Source organism: Tasmannia lanceolata, unplaced genomic scaffold (genome assembly GCF_043159265.1).
Source record: "Tasmannia lanceolata isolate RefF3 unplaced genomic scaffold, GAP_Taslan_0.1 ptg000018l, whole genome shotgun sequence".
In the NCBI taxonomy this organism is placed as follows: domain Eukaryota; kingdom Viridiplantae; phylum Streptophyta; class Magnoliopsida; order Canellales; family Winteraceae; genus Tasmannia; species Tasmannia lanceolata.
In genome coordinates, this window is record NW_027518695.1 from 55,046,769 (window position 1) to 55,064,820 (window position 18,052).

Consider the following 18,052-nt stretch of genomic DNA (forward strand, 5'->3'; position numbering starts at 1 on the left):
AACTCAAGGGAAAAACATGGAGAAGAAATGAGAAGAGCCAAGCTCTCTCTCAATTCTCACACAAAGGAAGAATGTCTACAAATTCTGAATCAACAAAAACATATGAAAATGAGGTAAGTATTGGCTTTATCATGGGCAGCCGAACTAACAACCACAAAACCAACATAATTAATCTATTTAAAATGACAAAAAGGACATCACTTACAAGGGAAATTACAACTAATGACTATTACTAAAGACCAAACACTAACACTAACCCTAGGCTAGTGCAATCTACATGTCAAGCTGCATCAGCCACCATCATGAATGAGGAGCAGGGATCCTAGTAGCACAAGGATAAGAGGAGAAAGCAAAATCTAGGAGAGGTGGGTTGGGAAAAAAAATCCTCTCTACTATTAAGCTTATTCAGGACAAGGGACATTGGCTACTGGTCAATGTCTGGGTGAGGGAACCAATGTTGTTGATGGTTTTAGATGATGACCATGACAGCTACCACATCAATTCCCTTGAGTAGAGGACCAAAAGCATAAAGAATATCACAAGGATTTCCCTAAGGACAGTTGTGTAGTGGTAGGCTTGGACTTAGCTCGAGAGGTCACAACCCCACTATATTGGATTAAGAGACCTCGATGTTTAGAGAATGTAGGATGTGAAGCCTAGATGAGGACAAAAGAGCTAAAGATCATGGAGTCATTTCCTAGACTGTTGAGAGAAAAATGCACTTATCCTTCAAAGAGGGTATTGGATGGAAGCAAATTGATTATAGAAATACTTACGCTTGTTCAAGTATTGATGTGGACATCAACGCATCTAATGTTGTAGACCCCATCTTGGAAAAGGCAGAAAAGAGAGAAGAAAATTATTAGTTTTAATTTCCAAATCATCTCACTTCCTGTTCGTTAAAGTAATTGCCTTAACCATAGCTTGGGCAAAATCCCTTCCTTTATTCCTCTTTACACCGGCTTTTTCCTTATGGGAGATTTGTTCCAGTGTAGAGAATAGGTCTGCTATAGTACAACAATGGCAAGCTCCTCATGGGATGATGAAACTCAATTTTGATGGCTCTAGTATGGGTAACCTGGGGCAGGCATGCATAGGAGGAACTCTAAGAGATTCCAGGGGTGAAGTTATTTGGGCTTTTTCTGGGCATGTTGGGGTAACATATGCGACTGAAGCGGAGGTTCGAGCTGCTCATCAGGGGATTATTCATCTCCAAAGGGAGATTATGGATCATGTGATTGTCAAAGGTGATTCCCTTAATGTAATTAGAGGGCTTAGAGGTTCATATGTTCCCCATGGAGGTTTGCTCAATTCTTTGATGAGATCTGTGATAGATCAAATGACGCCTCTTTATCTTTTATGCACGTAAGAAGATTGGCCAATGGGATTGCAGATAAATTAGCTAGGGAGGGAGTAGAGAAACAAAGTTTAGAGATTTTTGATTTCCTTCCTCCATAAGTGAGCTGTATCTTTGTTGCTTTGTTTTTCCTGTATTCTATCTTTTGTTCTTGTTTGTTCCTTTGGGTCGTACTTTCTCAGTCGCCCTTTTTATTGAATGAAATCTACTATTGTTAAAAAACAAATATTAGTTTTCAGCATCCCATGACACTGCAAAGGTCAGAAAAGCTTAAGGAACAATGCATGAATGCCGCTAGGGATTAAAGAGTAAATTATGTGTATTGTCATGGTTGTAAATTGAGTGTGTAAAAAGGGTATGCAGTGCAGGCTTATTTGTAAATAAGGGGATGAAATAGGTCATTGTAATTATATAGATGGGGACCAAGAACAGATGACAATCAACCATGCGGAAGCTAGTAGGGACGATTCCTGATTCTCTCTCAATATGAGTTTCACTGTCACCAGAATCAGAACAATTTTGAACTGTAACAATTCAGTTCTATTCATGGTGTGTTGGAATCGAAACTTACTTCTTGAAAGTAGTTTAGTTAGTCCTATTATGTTAGCTTAACTTCTATAGTTCCGATCCTATCTGAATCAGAAAATATGATTTGCTTCAGCAGTTGTGTTTAAAAAGTACAGCTCTATAGATGACTGTACATTTAAGTGTCATTTCCAAATCTGTAACTGCAATGTTCAGTTGCAAATCAAAGACATTTGATTACATATTTGTTGTTTGTTAGCTTGTTGAATTGGAATCCAAATGCTGATCTGAAATTTCTGCCAGAAGACAGTCCATTTCTTAAATAGCTGCAGACCTTTAGCTCCTATTAAAATAACTGCAAATTTCTGCAGTTTATAACATTGTCTCCTCAATCACAAATCAGATCTGAAACATGATCACTGGCTCTTGATTTTACTAGTTCTGAAACTCCAGCATTGTTCAACATTGTTCTGAACTAGGTCTGTTCATGTACTGAACAGAATAATGCTGATTAGTTGTGTTTCAGTTCAGCACAACTATAGAGATACTGTTCGTTGTAGTTCTAAACTGAACAGAGCAGCAACATTGTGCTCCGTTCAAGTGATCCTGAACTAGTTCAATGTTTATAGACCAGATCTGGCTATAACTGTTCTGAGTATTTGCTGCCGATTGGGCCCATAAAGAAGCAGAACTTTAAGACTTTTAATCTGTTTCATTGCCAGTCTAAGCGTCTGTTAGTTCAGAGTCTTGAATTCTTAAACAAGTTGGTAGTGAACTAATCTGAGGAGGCGAACGGAACGGTTGACACCTTGGACAATGAGGGGTGTTTTTACTCCAAGATAACAGACAAGTACTGCAAATGGGGGGAACGTCCCAGAGTAGAGAGAAGAGCATGAATATGTGATAGATTGGCCTTACCTACTCTGAGGACGATTGTCCTTGCATTTTCTTAGGAAAATAGAGGGGAAGTATTCGTGAGAAGAAGGGGGAGCTCTTGAAAAGTTTAAGGGCTCTACTCTCCTACTTGTTCTTCTACATTGAGTTCAATGGTAGAAACTATTTCCCTTCCCTCTCTAGTTATTTCAGTTTTCCATTTGAATTTCTTTCAGTTTTTCATTTGAATTTCTTTTAGTTTAAGGGCTCTACTCTCCTACTTGTACTTCTGCATTTTCTTTTTGTTAAATTCTCATAAAATACTAGCAAAATTCCATTCATGTCCTCGCAAACTGCTCCTGAACTGCTAATACTTTGGAAATTAACCGCCCATAGATCTTGTTCTTCCTACGCTCCTGAGATTTCTATACAACATGATTGAGGATGTGATTTGTTCTCCGTGATCCTATAATGTTTCTTTGCGTAATTGTAGTTGGAAATTCTTGATTCGTGCTTGTTGTGCTTTATAAAGATAGTTGTGCTTTATAAAGATCAGAGTTTTCTGCATCTTAATCGACCCCTGAGCAGCACCTAAAAAAATCAAGAAGTTACTCAGATCTCAGTTTTATTGCAGAGATTGCTTCTACAACGAAGTCAATTTCCAATATTCATCTATATCTGAGAAATCGGATTCAGTTTGGGAGAAGTACCAGCCGATTCACTTGCTACTCAAGAAGCGATACGGTTGCAGATGATTGCCGAAACAAAGAATTAAGCAACACTAGTTAGTTGATAAAGTCCAACAGTCCAGTTTTATGTTTTCTCTGACTTGGATCTGTCCTGAGCCAAGGCTTAAATCCATAAGAATTACATTTAGAGTAAATTCGGGTTCTTCCTTCGTGTGTATGCTGTCTCAGAACCAAATAACACTATGTTAGGAACCGTACCAATATGCCAAACGCTCCAGAGCTAATGGAACATGTTAAGTAAGGCCCTTTAAACCTATCCCATACTAGCCTGGGTCCCACCCAGTCCCATGCCCAGGCGAGCCCCCACTCCGGACCATAACATACCACCACGCTTCTCCATCCGCTGTTCTCTGTGACAGCTTTCACTCTGGCTTTTTTTCTAGGTAGCCCTCTCCACATGTCGACCCTTCCGTGACTCGAACACGGGGCGTGATGGTTTCTCTGATACCAAATGTTTGGTACCTTAACAATACGCCAAAAACTATAGAGCTGATGGAGCACGTTAGGCAAGGCCCTTTAAGCCTGTCCCATAAAAGGCTGTGTCCCACCCAGTCCCATACCTAGGAGGGCCCCTGCTAAAGACCATAACACACAATCATAAATTTTTTTGGTTCCAGTTTGTTTCAGTGAATCATTTGATCTCTTGTGAAGAACACAACATTAGCCAGATCCAGTAGCTATTCAAGTGGCTGTGGGCATCTGCTGTGCAGCAGAACAAATTTTCTTTTTGTTCTAATTCTGAATTCAAGAGGAGAAGCTCCATTGCAGATTTTGAGCTTGGCAGAACAGATCTGATGGTTCTTGAATCTAATCCTGCCATGATCTTCTTGTCTTAACAAGCTACATGAAATTTTCTGGCAAATCGAGCAAGAACACAAATGGATCTTTGACCGTGTTTAAGTACTATCTGCTTGGTCTCTGTACCGTTCATCTTGGACGTTTTGGTTACATGGCTTGAAAGAAGTTTCGAAGGAAAAGTTCTTGCTTGTGCCATCAGGTAAGGTTGTTGTTAACAAAGCAAAGCCTCTGACTAAAAGCATCAATTCACATCCTCTGCCACTGCGAATGTTGTTTTCTTTAGACAAAAGGTTGTGCTTCAGTAATGACCAATTCATCAACCAGTTCTCAACTTTTCCATAGAACATGGAACATTTGTAGAATTCTGTCATTGAATCAAGTTGAAGAGCCATCACAATGTTGAAATCCTGAGATCCAACATGCAAGCCAGTATCTCAAATTCACAACACATCATCACACTTTAGTAAGGCTTCCCAATGTTTAAAGTAACTGTGCTCCAACAGATCAGAAACAGTTTGTGCCATTGGTTCAATTTTGAGATCTTCACAAGGCTATGTGTACTTGTAATTGATATCTTCAGAGGAGAGGATTTGAGGTTGAAATGAGCCATCACAATGTTGAAATCTTGCTTGTGCCATTGGTTCAATTTTGAGATCCCCACAAGGCTATTTGTACTTCTAATTGATATCTTCAGAGGAGAGGATTTGAGGTTGAAATGAAGCTGTTTTATTTTGCGAGTTGCATACAAGGGTATCATGTTGTGAGTCTATACTCTATAGGTATATGATAAAGACATTACTACCCTGGACAATTTGTCATCAATTGCTTTTGATGAGAGAATGCTGCTTCACTCAGATGTTGAAATGAAGTCATGTCTATATCCAAAAGGTTCGGATCAGCGTCGAGCAATTACTTACAGCCTTGCTACTGTTGGTATATTTCCTGGAAAATGCCTCCCTAATCCCTATACCTGTCTGCTAGAGAAAATACGCATGATGAGCTCCGGATGGTTCATTCTCAGTAGCATATTAAATCTGTTGAACCTACGGGGTCCACGTTGTCAAGTTATTTCATTGGAGCAGAAGTTCAGTTGTGGAGTTCAAGAAAACCTTTGCTTAAGCTAGTAGCATGCAGGCGTGGCCAAGTACAAGCGAGGGCATAAGTATTTGGCATATAAGCAAGATGTGCAGCCTGATCTCTAATTATAGACCAGTTGGTTGGATGTACCAAGAAGGCTCCCTGCACTGGATTGGAAAAGAAAAGATGATGGACTTGAATACTGTTTGTGGCTTCTTTGCCTCCTCCTAGAAGATATACACGCCAAGATCAGATCAGAGTTCTTGAAGGTTGCTACTATTCAAATTAGAGTGCTATTATTCCATTGGGTTCGACAAAGAAAAGAGTTTCAACAGAGAGCAGAAGAATTTCAATATGTGAAGGAATGAAATAAGGAATCAAACTAAAGTAGAATGTATCACTAGCCAACCAAAATTCTGATTTCACTGCAATTGTTCTAGCAACAACAAGGTGTTTGCATTTTTGCTTCATTCTATAGAAGGAAGGATCGAGCTTGAGGACAAGCTCTTTTCTAAGGGGGGAGTTTGATGTGGACTTCAACCCCATCTAAAGATGTAGACCCCATCCTGGATGAGGCATAAAAGAGGATAAAATTATTAGTTTTCAGAATCCCACGACACTGCGAAGGTCAGAAAGCTTAAGTAACAATGTATGAAGGCTGCTAGAGGTAAAAATGTAAATAATGTGTATTAGCATGGTTGTAAATTGAGGGTGTAGAAAGGGTATGCAGTGAAGGCTTTTTTGTAACTAAGGGGATGGAAGAGGTCGTTGTCATTGAAAAGGTAGGGACCAGGGATACATGGCAATCAATCATGTGGAAGCTAAGTAAGGAGCATGACCCTTGTCACTAGCACAAGATTCAAGCTAAGCGACAGGTGGTAATTGGGGACCGGACACTTGTCATGGGCTAAGGCTTTATTCTCTGATCATTCGACAAGTGTCTCGTGGGGACCAGACCAAGAGGACACTTGTAGCCACGTCATGACTCCATGCTTCATCGAATGACAAGTGTCAGTGGACCACTTGCAAGAAGCTTCTAGGCCCCTTCCTCTTCCTATATATAGGGGAGGGGGGAGGCAACATGCAAGGCACTTTTAGTGATGGATTTTTGAGAGTGTGGCCGGGAATTCTAGGTTTCTCATTGCATTTTTCTAGGAAAATAGAGGGGAAATAGTCATGAGAAGAAGGGAGGGGTACCGGAAAGTGTAAGGGCTCTACTCTCCTACTTGTCCTTCTACATTGAGTTCAATGGTAGAAACTATTTCCCTTCCCTATCTTGTTATTTCTGTTTTCCATTTGAATTTCTTTCGTATATCTAGTATTAGTGCGTAGATTTCTTTTTGTTAAAGTCTCGGAAAATACTAGCAAAATTTCATCCAAGTCCTAGCAAGCTTCTACCAAATTACTAATACTTTCGAAATCAACCTCCCTTGATCTGGTAATTTCCATTCTCTCATCGCTGATCCACATCAAGTACTCTCGAATCAATGAGATCCCTTTTGTTGAAATCATCTAATTCTACTTTCAGTTGCATAATGCAAGATTCAAATTCTCAAGAATATGAATTATGAAGCAAATTCAAGAGATCCTTAGAATTATAAATTATATAATACTTGATCCAGGAAATAAGCTGTGAGTTTGGAATTAATCCACGCAATAATGAGTAGATCATTGGCATGTCAAGAATCAAAATTTGTGATTTTTTCCCAACCAGGGAGCTTTTTCTTCAATACAATCTCCATCCTCCACTATCTTTTCGATCCTTTTACTATATTCGGCAGTAGGTAAAGCAAGATCAACAAGATGGCCAGGGATGCCATGAGCTCGCCGTGAGCTCTGAGTCTTGGGAGGATGTATCTCTCCAAAGCTAGGAAGTTATTATGCGAATTTGATACTGACTACGCGAGGGATCTCTTTTGAGAATTTGATACTGACTAGGTGAGGGATCTCTTTTGAGAATTTGATAATGACTAGGCGACGGATCAAAGAAAAGGAAGACAACGAGGGAAGAAGGGAACAAAGAGGAGGATGTTTCCATGATAAAGAAGAGAGAAGATGAATATTGGAAAGATAGGAGAACCCTCAATTCTAATAGTTAAGGATTTCAGATTTTCTTTTCTTTTTATATCTGAGGAAATGCTAACAAAGGAGATTAAAAATAAAGGAGGGGAATAATTTCTTTCAGAGACATTTTTTGGAGACAGAGGAGAGAAATGGGCAAGAGAGACCCAACCAGTTGTTCTCTCTAAGAAATCTTTACAAATACAAGGTTCTTGTGACAGAAGTGCTAGTCCTTCCATCCAGTTGTGCTAATAGAGGATGTTAACTTACCAACTTCTCCAATAGCTTAAGCTGTTGGAGAAATGAGTTATTTATCTTTTATACTTTAACACTCCCCCGCACGTGTTTGGCCCACTTGGCAAACACGTGGCACATGTGGTCCCACTTTGGGCCGACCATTGCATGTGGATTTTTGCTATCCGGGAGGTTTGAACTCGAGACCTTTGGCTCTGATACCATGTTACGGCTACATCGAACATGTAAAAGAGAGAAGAGAAGAAGGTTTTGGGGAGAAATGGTGAATGAGAGAGTTCTACCTCACGCACATATTTATTTATATATATGTAGCTCATATACATGCGAAGACATAAATACCCCCCATAAAGAGGGTGCGCACATATACTACGATATCCAACAGAGGATATGATAGTAAACTTTTCAATAACATGCTGCAAGAATTATCTATGAACATATTCAAGCAAGTAGTTAATTAACACATGAGTTTCATAGTTTAAAAATTGAAAGACTAGGTCAAGAGAGTCATCTAGTCACAATAAAAGAACTTTAGTGAGGTATATTAATCTATGAAAAAGGTTTGCAGAAACTTAGCACATTGCACAAATATTTAATCAAATATACTCAAATGCAAATTTAACATCCCCAGATTAGAAAAGTTGCAGAAAAAAAAATATATCTGTATGCGAGGATGTAAAATTAGTGATGCAAATCATAAAACCCAAGAGTCCCAAAGAATTATTTAAACATGCACACAAGGATGAAGAAAGGTGCGGTTGGAAATGTGGGTCCAAAGAGTCTCTTGTTGATGTCAGAAATGACTCCCAAGTGCAACAAAGAACCAAAACTTCCATTTCAGACCATTCCTATCTACTTCGATGTATGCTGAATTTTTAAGACATTTTACAACTAATTTTGATTATACTTTTTAAAGCTCAAATCAGTAAGTTTATAGACTGACAATTTTGAGCTTTTCCACTTTAAAAGGTTCCAAAAAGGGGAATGGGAGTTCATTTGAGTAGGGCTTCATGTTAGAAGGTCTCTTTTTGAGTTAAAGAGACTACTAATAGTTTATAAACCAATTCCGTAAATCCCTCAAGTTGTCGATAGTGTATGAACCAGAACTAAAATGTACACAATCTGTTTGCTTTCTAAACTGGAACATTTACTCAATTGGAAAGTATAGTACTTAGGATGAGATTAGTAACTTGTATTAGGAGAAATAGTCTCCATTTATTTTTTGGAAGTAGGAAGTCTAAATTTAGTAGTTTTATGATAGCTTTTTTTATCTTTTGAGTTTTCTATGCAAAAACTACTTTTAGTTGCTTAAGTTTTAGCAATTTAGAGCACAAAGGAGTTGCTTTTGAGTTGATTTAGAAAGTACTATTAGTCTAGAATTAGAAAGATATGGTTTACACTCTGGAAGAAGCTTCATGTGCAAGAACTCTACATATCTCATAGATAGGGTTTAATGGAAAGTTCATATGTACTCACTTTAAAGAAACTGTTTTCTTATTGCTAAAAAAAGCAGTTCATGACTTTAGAATTTTCTATTTTCAATTCTTGCATCTACTCCTAATATTTTGAAATCCTTCTCCGGATCCCTCCCAAAACCAACCATCGAGATTTTGGGGGGTCCCAAATAGACTTTATCCGCACGCAACACTTACCTTTGGGATTTGAGAAAACCTTTCAGGATTCACAAGGGTCGCAGCCACATTTGTCTTTTTATTCTTCAGCCCTACGGAAGGAGGTTTAGTGAGTGCATCCATGGATTTCAAAGTAGGCTTTCCTCGGTGGTTCCCCTTATGATGGCCGAATCCATCCCCTTAGATTTTTGCCTCCATGCAAAGCTAGGTTTCCATTTTCGAGGTCTGGGTTCTAACGAAAAGGATACCCCAAAAGAGAAGAGGCCCAGGAATCCCAAGCTTAGAGCCTCCCAAGCCTTTCCTTAATTTCGCAAGATTCTCCTTTCGGGTCAGATAGCATGCCAAACTAGCACTCCTAACATGCCTAGATGGTTGATAAGGATCCTTCAGTCTGAGACCTTCCTCACTGGGGTCCAGAACAGTGGGTATATGGCTGGCTTGAATAGGATGAAAATTTGATGATCCCAAGGAACATCCATCAGTCGCAAGAGGGATTGAATCGGGGGGAGATCTTCCTGAATATTGCCAAACACTGCTGTTGAGCAGTGAAATTTGAAATTTGAATTCAGAGAAGCAGGCCCCAGGAGAACATCTCTCCTTCCCTGAAGGTCCAGAGGCGGAAAGGAGGCCCCGGCATCATCGCCGAGGGCTGGCTATCCAAAATTAGATTATCCTTAACCGGTAAAGGGGAAGGTTCCAAACAACGGCCTGGCTCCAAAGGAGCAGCATCGGAACCCGGCTCTGATTTCTGAACTTCGATTCTGACTGTGAAGTACTAGCCCAAGATCCGGATTGGAGCAAGGGAAGGGGGCAGTTTCCCCCATGGAGTGAGGATTTTAGCGGATACAAAGCTCATACATTGTTTATAGCTTCCTTCCATTTTTACCTACAAGACACGGCGAAAAAGGTTTCCTAAGGCTTCAACCGTTGAGGTAGCCCAAACGTGAAATATAATTTCTAACATAATATAATTTCTTAAATAGGATTCCAACAGGAAATGCTTTCTAAGAAGAGATAAAAGGTTAACTTCTTCTGGAAACAGTTTTGCATAATGCAATCACATTTTGTCCTAAGTACCAAAATTTTTGAATAACCTCAATGAATGGATGAAGGTCTCCAAAAAGGATGGCAAAGTGTAAGCATATGTAAAAGGTAGGGATCATTGTTTATTTGGTAGGCCTAAACCAAAAGAGTAGATGGGACTTCGAAATAAAATGGAGAAATCTGAGGGCAGTAAAAAGTTGCAACTAAGAAAGAATAAAATAAGTATTTTAAGTCAACATGTGTTGGCGTTTAGTTCTTACTTATCTAGAAAGAAAAGGAGTCTGTGTGTGTGTGTGTGTGTGTGTGTGTGTTTGTTTAATTCTTGCTTATTTAGCAAAACAAAAGGTCAATATGTAGGCGAGAGAGATATGGGTGCATGCAAGATGGAAAATTAACGGAGTTTTGATGCTAAGTTCTAACATAGGTTTATGTAAATGTAAAAGGGAAACCTTTAGACATAACTTCATCTTATTATAAGTACAGGGAATGTAATTAAATGCAAATGTAATCATCAATCAAATAATATTTAAAGCAAGCCGGTACTAAATAAAAAGGAAGAACATTTGACTAGTTGAATGTCTAAAATTTCATCTACAAGATCAATTAATATAAAAGAAACCAAGAAATCATGACAAGGAACAACCAATGAGTATTAAGGCCGATAAAAATCCATGAGAGCTGGTTTGACTTTGTTAAAGTTAATTGTTGATAGATCCTACATCCATACATTGATCAAATTCTCAAGTAATGTACGCAAAGATATTTATTCCTTTTTTTTTAGGATTAGTTGAAACTTATTGAAAAAGGAGAATAGACAGAAATACAATAAACATTCCAGCCAGGGACAAGGCCCCATAAGGCAAAAAAAAAATCTCATATGATGCAACCAAAGCATAATTTCACTTTGTCTTCTGTCTTTCATTTTTTGTGGACGAGTGTCCTTTCTTAATGAACCTAAAATTCCAGTAAATTTAACTATTTCCTTTGTTTTGTAAGAGAGTGAAAGAGAAAAAATGAGCAAGTGAAAGGGGATACAGAAAATGTGAGAGTTACTATTCTTTAAGATAAATAATGGAGCGAAAATCATTCATATAATTAATAAAAGCCAAGATGAGAGATATCCGTGTACCTTCACTAGTGTAGTCTACAAAACCTTGAGTGAGTTACCCATATTTCGGGATGCGTGAGATACTAGGCCAATATTGGCCTCCTTCCTTTCTGCATTGTTTCTCTACTTCCACACATCCACAAATACTTAATCGTTGAAGCATTGTGGGTAGCCCATCCTCCGGCAAGGAAAGTAGTTAAGGACAGTCACCAATGGCCAACATGTTGAGGGGGTAAGGTTCTTCAACATCCCCTTGGGAAAGGATTTCAGATTATCACACCCTATGATATAGAGGCCTGTAAGCGTGGTGGCAGTAGCTTTCCTGGAAAGGACTCAAGTCCCTTTCAAGGAAAGCTACTACCCACTACGTTTACAGATTAGCAACCTCTAAAGGGGATGTTGAATAACCTCACCTCACCTTCCTCAAAATTTAGCAATTGGTGACTAACCTCTCCTCCTCCTCTTCTTAATATTAGTGAGAAGCATCAGTTAGCTGATAACATATTTAACAAAAAACGATTTGTGTTACCAAACAACAACAAAATACCAAACTAAAGAAAATATGGATGTCTACCAAAACTAAGAGTATTAACGAATGTTTTGACTAAAAGCAGAACACATTAGTTCCAGAAAATCAATGGAACAGAAAGACCAAGACAGTGATTAAGAAAAACGTGAAAGGCTTATATAAATATGACCTAAAAGTTTCAAAGACAGAGGCATCTTTCAAAAAGTTCAAATAATATGACCTTTGTGTAAATTCTCCAAAAGGAAACCATACTGCAAGAAGGTAAAAAATGTGGTCCAGATCTAACAAGCTAATTATAGAATGTACACACCAGGCAATGTAAATTATCATCTCAATAAGAAAAATCCTGTACAAATAAAATGAATGTTAAGGAATTACAATATTTCTAAGAAATTACCAATGTAAATTTTTCCTCGGGAAGAAAGAAAAAACCAAAACCCCCTATAAAAACCTCAAATCTATCGGAACAAGAGCATAAATGATAGGGTCACATGTATTTTCAGTTATGTAAAATGTGTGTTCTGTTCTTTTACAGTTATTAGCAGGTTAGGTGTCGTATGTGTTGTCGTATTGTAATTTGTTGTTAAGTTTGGCAGTTGTAGTTTGTGGGATCATGTTTATAAGTTTCAATAGAAGGAAGGAGAAGACAGACTGGTTTTTCTCAACAAAGCTTTTGTAAGGAGGCATCGTCCCCCTCGAAACGGACGTACTCATCTATTTTTGTTTATTTTCTATTTAACTCTATTTGGATCCTATCATCTGGTATCAAAGCAGTTACGATCTTGCAAAATGACGAGGAAAAATGATGAAAGGATGGATCGATTAGAAGAAACTTTGGAAGAGATCCGACAATCATTGGCGGCTGTAAATGCTAAATATGATCATTTAGCATCAACTATAAATACAGTAAATGAAGTACAACAGACTAGTAATCATGATACAGGGCAAGGAGGAAATCTAGGGATAGGCTATGGCAGATCTGATAATTTTTCCAATTCATTCAAGCCACGATACACTCGGTTGGATTTTCCAAAATTCAATGGAGATGACCCCACTGGTTGGATTTACCGCGTAGAACAATTTTTCCGTTATCATCAGATCGCCGACGATCAACGAGTGTTGTTGGCTTCATTTCACTTGGAGGGTGAGCTAGTCAGTGGTTTCAATGGTATGAACGGACTCAACAACACTTAACCTGGACAGATGTAACTGAAGCCATTTGTGTTCGATTTGGTCCGACCGAATATGAGGATTTTGACGCTGCATTATCAAAACTACGCCAACAAGGGACATTGCGGGAATACCAAACTCAATTTGAGAGGTTGGCCAATCGTGTACAGGGTTGGACCGAAAAGGCTCTCATAGGATGTTTTGTTAGTGGTCTAAAAGAAGAAATTGGTGCTGAAGTGCGTATGTTTCAACCCAAAACTATGACCGCTGCCATAGGTCTAGCACGAATGCAAGAAGAGAAATTACAACGGCTAAGGCGTTTGAAGAACACTCCGAGTTAATCAACTCCAAAATCCACTGGACTGCCCATAAAAAGGATGACACCGGCTGAAATGCAAGAGAGACGTGACAAAGGGCTTTGTTACAATTGCGATGAAAAATTCGCTCCAGTGTAAAAGATAACAGTTATTTCTCTTAGATGGAGGATCTGATAACGAGAAAGAAGAAGCAGATGAAGCACTTGAAGCATCTGAGGAATCAGAAGTGCTGGAGATTTCTATCCATGCTCTATCTGGACTGAGTCCACCGCAAACCATGCGGGTGTCTGGCCAAATCAAGAGACCAACTGTCTCCATCTTGATCGACTTTGGAAGTACCCATAATTTTTTGAATGCTCGCTTAGCTTCAAGATTAGGATATCCAGTGATAGAGCATCCAACATTTAAAGTGGCAGTTGCAGACGGTAAAAAGATAAAATGTCAAGGACGGTGCTCCAATGTACACCTGCAAATCCAACAATACACACTAAGCACAGACATGTATTTATTACCCATGAAAGGATCCGATGTAGTTTTGGGTATCCAATGGCTTAGAATGTTGGGTCCTATTGTATGGGACTTCTCTAAGATGTCTATGAACTATTCAATTGGCGATCGTGAATATTACATCATTGGGCAAACATCTGGAGTGACAAAATTGGCAACTTTTGAATAGCATTGAAAAGCTCTTACGCAGTCAGCAATCAGGTGTGGTAGCACAACTCAGACCCATTATTGATACTGGTATGAACGAACTTGAACCTTCTGACCTTTCTAAATTGCTCAAGGATTTTTCAGACCTTTTCGTTGAACCAAGTAAATTGCCCCCTCCTAGATCACAAGACCATAAGATACCGATTAAAACTAGAGTTCATCCCATCAATGTGAGACCTTATAGGTACCCACATTTCCAAAAATCCGAAATCAAAAAGATTGTGCAAGAAATGTTGCAAGTTGGGATTATAAGACCTAGTGTGATCCCTTATTCTTCTCCAGTCCTATTGGTTAAGAAAAAAGATGGTACATGGCAACTCTGCATCGATTATAGAGCATTAAATCAAGGACAGTGAAAGACAAGTTTCCAATACTGGTGATTGATGAGCTTCTCGACGATTTGCACAGATATAATGCTATTTTTCCAAGCTTGGCTTGCGATCCGGATATCATCAAATTCGTGTGTATGAACCTGAGATTCCAAAGACTGCATTTCGCACACATGACAGACATTATGAATTTCTGGTAATGCCCTTTGGACTGTCAAATGCACCATCTACTTTTCAGTCACTCATGAATGACATTTTTAGACCATATCTACGGAAGTTCGTACTTGTATTTTTTGATGATATATTAGTGTATAGCACTAATTGGGAAGAAAATTTGCTACATTTAAAAAAGACTCTGGAGGTACTCCAGGCCAACCAACTTTTTATCAAAAGGTCTAAATGTGCATTGGAAGAAAAGATGTCGAATATCTTGGTCACATAATATCGCAAGAAGGTGTAGCAGCAGATCCAAACAAAATTGCGAGCATGGTTGAATGGCCTCGACCAAGTACCGTGAAGGGCCTACGTGGGTTCTTGGGAATCACGGGGTACTGCAGAAAATTTGTCAAAGATTATGGAAAAATTAGTGCTCCCCTAACTGCTCTTCTTCGAAAAGACTCGTTTCATTGGGGTCCTGAAGCCGAGAAAGCCTTTTCAGATTTAAAAGTAGCTATGACCACAACACCCGTATTGGCTCTACCAAATTTTTCCAAGACATTTCTTATGGAGTGTGATGTGTCAGGTAGTGGCATTGGTGCAGTATTGATGCAGGAGGGAAGACCTATCGCCTTCACTAGCAGAGCATTATCTGGAAAAACTTCGGCATTATCGATTTATGTAAAGGAGATGCTTGCCATCTTGCATGCAGTAACGAAGTGGCGACCCTACCTCATAGGTCAGCATTTCAAAATCCTGACAGATCACCGCAGCTTAAAATTCTTTTTGGAGCAGCGAGTATCCACCCTTGAGCAACAAAAGTGGGTATCCAAATTGTTGGGATATGATTATGAAACAGTATACCGCAAAGGGAAGGAAAATGTGGTTGCCGATGCTTTGTCTCGACAAAATGACAGCAACTGTTTCAATGCCATTTCTATGCCTCAATTTCCTATGCTAGTAAAAAAAAGAATGGGAAGAAGATGAGCAATTACAATCTCTCATACGACGACTTTAAAAGGATCCTCAAGCTGTCGTGGGTTACTCATACTCCAATAATCAGCTATGCTATAAAAACCATTTGGTGTTGAGTTCAAGTTCTAAATTCAAAGACCAACTTCTTCGAGAATTTCACTTCGCACCAGCTGCTGGACATTCTAGGTACCACCGTACATATAGGAGGATAGCACAAGGCTTATATAGGAAAGGAATGAAACAAGACGTCAAACGTTTTGTAGCTGAATGTGACACCTTCCAACATAATAAACATGTGAGTATTTCTCCACCGGGGTTACTACAACCGTTGCCCATTCCAGAACAAATCTGGGCAGATCTATCTATGGACTTTATAGACAGATTACCGCCTTCACATGGCAAAAGCACAATCATGGTGGTTGTTGATAGACTCTCCAAGTATGCACATATTAGTGCCTTGCAACACCCTTATACAGCAGCAACAGTGGTTAGTGTTTTTATAAGTGAGATCTCAAAACTGCATGGAATGCCATGATCCATAGTCTCTGACCGTGAGCCAGTCTTTACCAGTCAATTTTGGCAAGAATCTTTGAACCTTCAAGGCAGAGAGCTTCTCATGAGTACAGCATGCCATCCACAAACGGATGACCAAACGGAGGTAGTAAACAGATGCTTAGAAACTTATCTTCAGTGTTTCACAGGATTTCATCCTAAACAAAGGACAAAATGGCTTCCATGGGCTGAATGGTGGTATAATACCACATACCATGCTTCAACCAAAGTGATACCATTTGAAGCTGTATATGGCAGGCCACCTCCTACAATCACTACATACCTGCCGGAATCCACCAAGGTTGATGCTTTAGACAAGGAACTGAAGAGCAGAGATCAGATCTTGCGCGACTTGAAGGAAAATTTACGACAAGCTCAAAAATGCAAGCTGACAAACATCGCACTGAGAGAGATCTAATGAAGGAGACATGGTATATCTTCGCCTCCAACCATACAGACAGACATCGGTATCACACAGATCCAACCTGAAACTATCCCCATGTTTTTTTGGCCCATTCAAAGTGTTACATCGAATTGGACCAGTAGCATATAAACTGGACTTACCAGCTGATTCTAAACTCCATCCAGTTTTTCACATATCACTACTTAAAAGAAAAATTGGGGCTCATTCAGTGGCATATCCATTGCTAGCACCAGTTAAAGCAGACGGAACACTACAGCCTGAACCATCAGTTATTCTTGACCGGAGGATGGTGAAAAGAAATAATAGAGCTACAACAGAAGTCTTAGTAGAGTGGGCGAATCTTCCACGGCATGATGCTACATGGGAGAACTTTCAGCAATTTCAAGAAAGGTTCCCTCATTTTCAACCTTGAGGACAAGGTTGACATTAAGGGGGGCGGAATGATAGGGTCACATGTATTTTCAGTTATGTAAAATGTGTGTTCTGTTCTTTTACAGTTATTAGCAGGTTAGGTGTCGTATGTGTTGTCGTATTGTAATTTGTTGTTAAGTTTGGCAGTTGTAGTTTGTGGGATCATTTTTACAAGTTTCAATAGAAGGAAGGAGAAGACAGACTGGTTTTTCTCAACAAAGCTTTTGTAAGGAGGCATCGTCCCCCTCGAAACGGACGAACTCATCTATTTTTGTTTATTTTCTATTTAACTCTATTTGGATCCTATCAATAAACAAGAGAGGAAACAACAAAATCATCAAAAACCCTATAAGAAAGAGAAAAAGAACAAAAAAAAACCTCCTCCAAGTACCTCTATAGCATAAAGCCTTAATCAGAGCTTTTAAAACCCTAACAATAGCCTTCTTCCCTTTTGCCTTACTCTTGTTTAAAATCTGAAGGTAAATGGTCTTCACAGAGGCTCTTACCAAATAGAGAGAACGCGTTATGTCTGGGAGATGATTTTTTCACACCCCCCTGTAGGATTATGCGCCCCCCCCCCCCCTCTTAACATGATTTGACATCAAAAAATGTTAAACTCTGCCAGAATTCACCTTAAAAAAAGGGGCGAGCATAATCCTACAGTGGGGGTGAAAAAATCATCTCCTGTTATGCTTTTGCTTTTTGCGTTCTTTCTTCTGTACAAAGAAATGAGAAAAGGACTGAACTGCGTAAAATAGAAGAGGAGGAGCTGCGTGACACTAACGTGCGCCGCTGGGTGTAACATGTCACATGATCCAGAACCATTCATTTTCGTGGGCCCCACAGTCAAGGATCTCCAACCTTTGGATGATGTAGACCCAGCAAGGTTACAGTGTGAAAAACCTCGATTGATCGGATGGTTAGGAACTTAGAGCATAGTGTGTGGCCCAGAGATAAAGGGTTTAGATCACTCATGTGGTACCCACACGTATTGGAATCT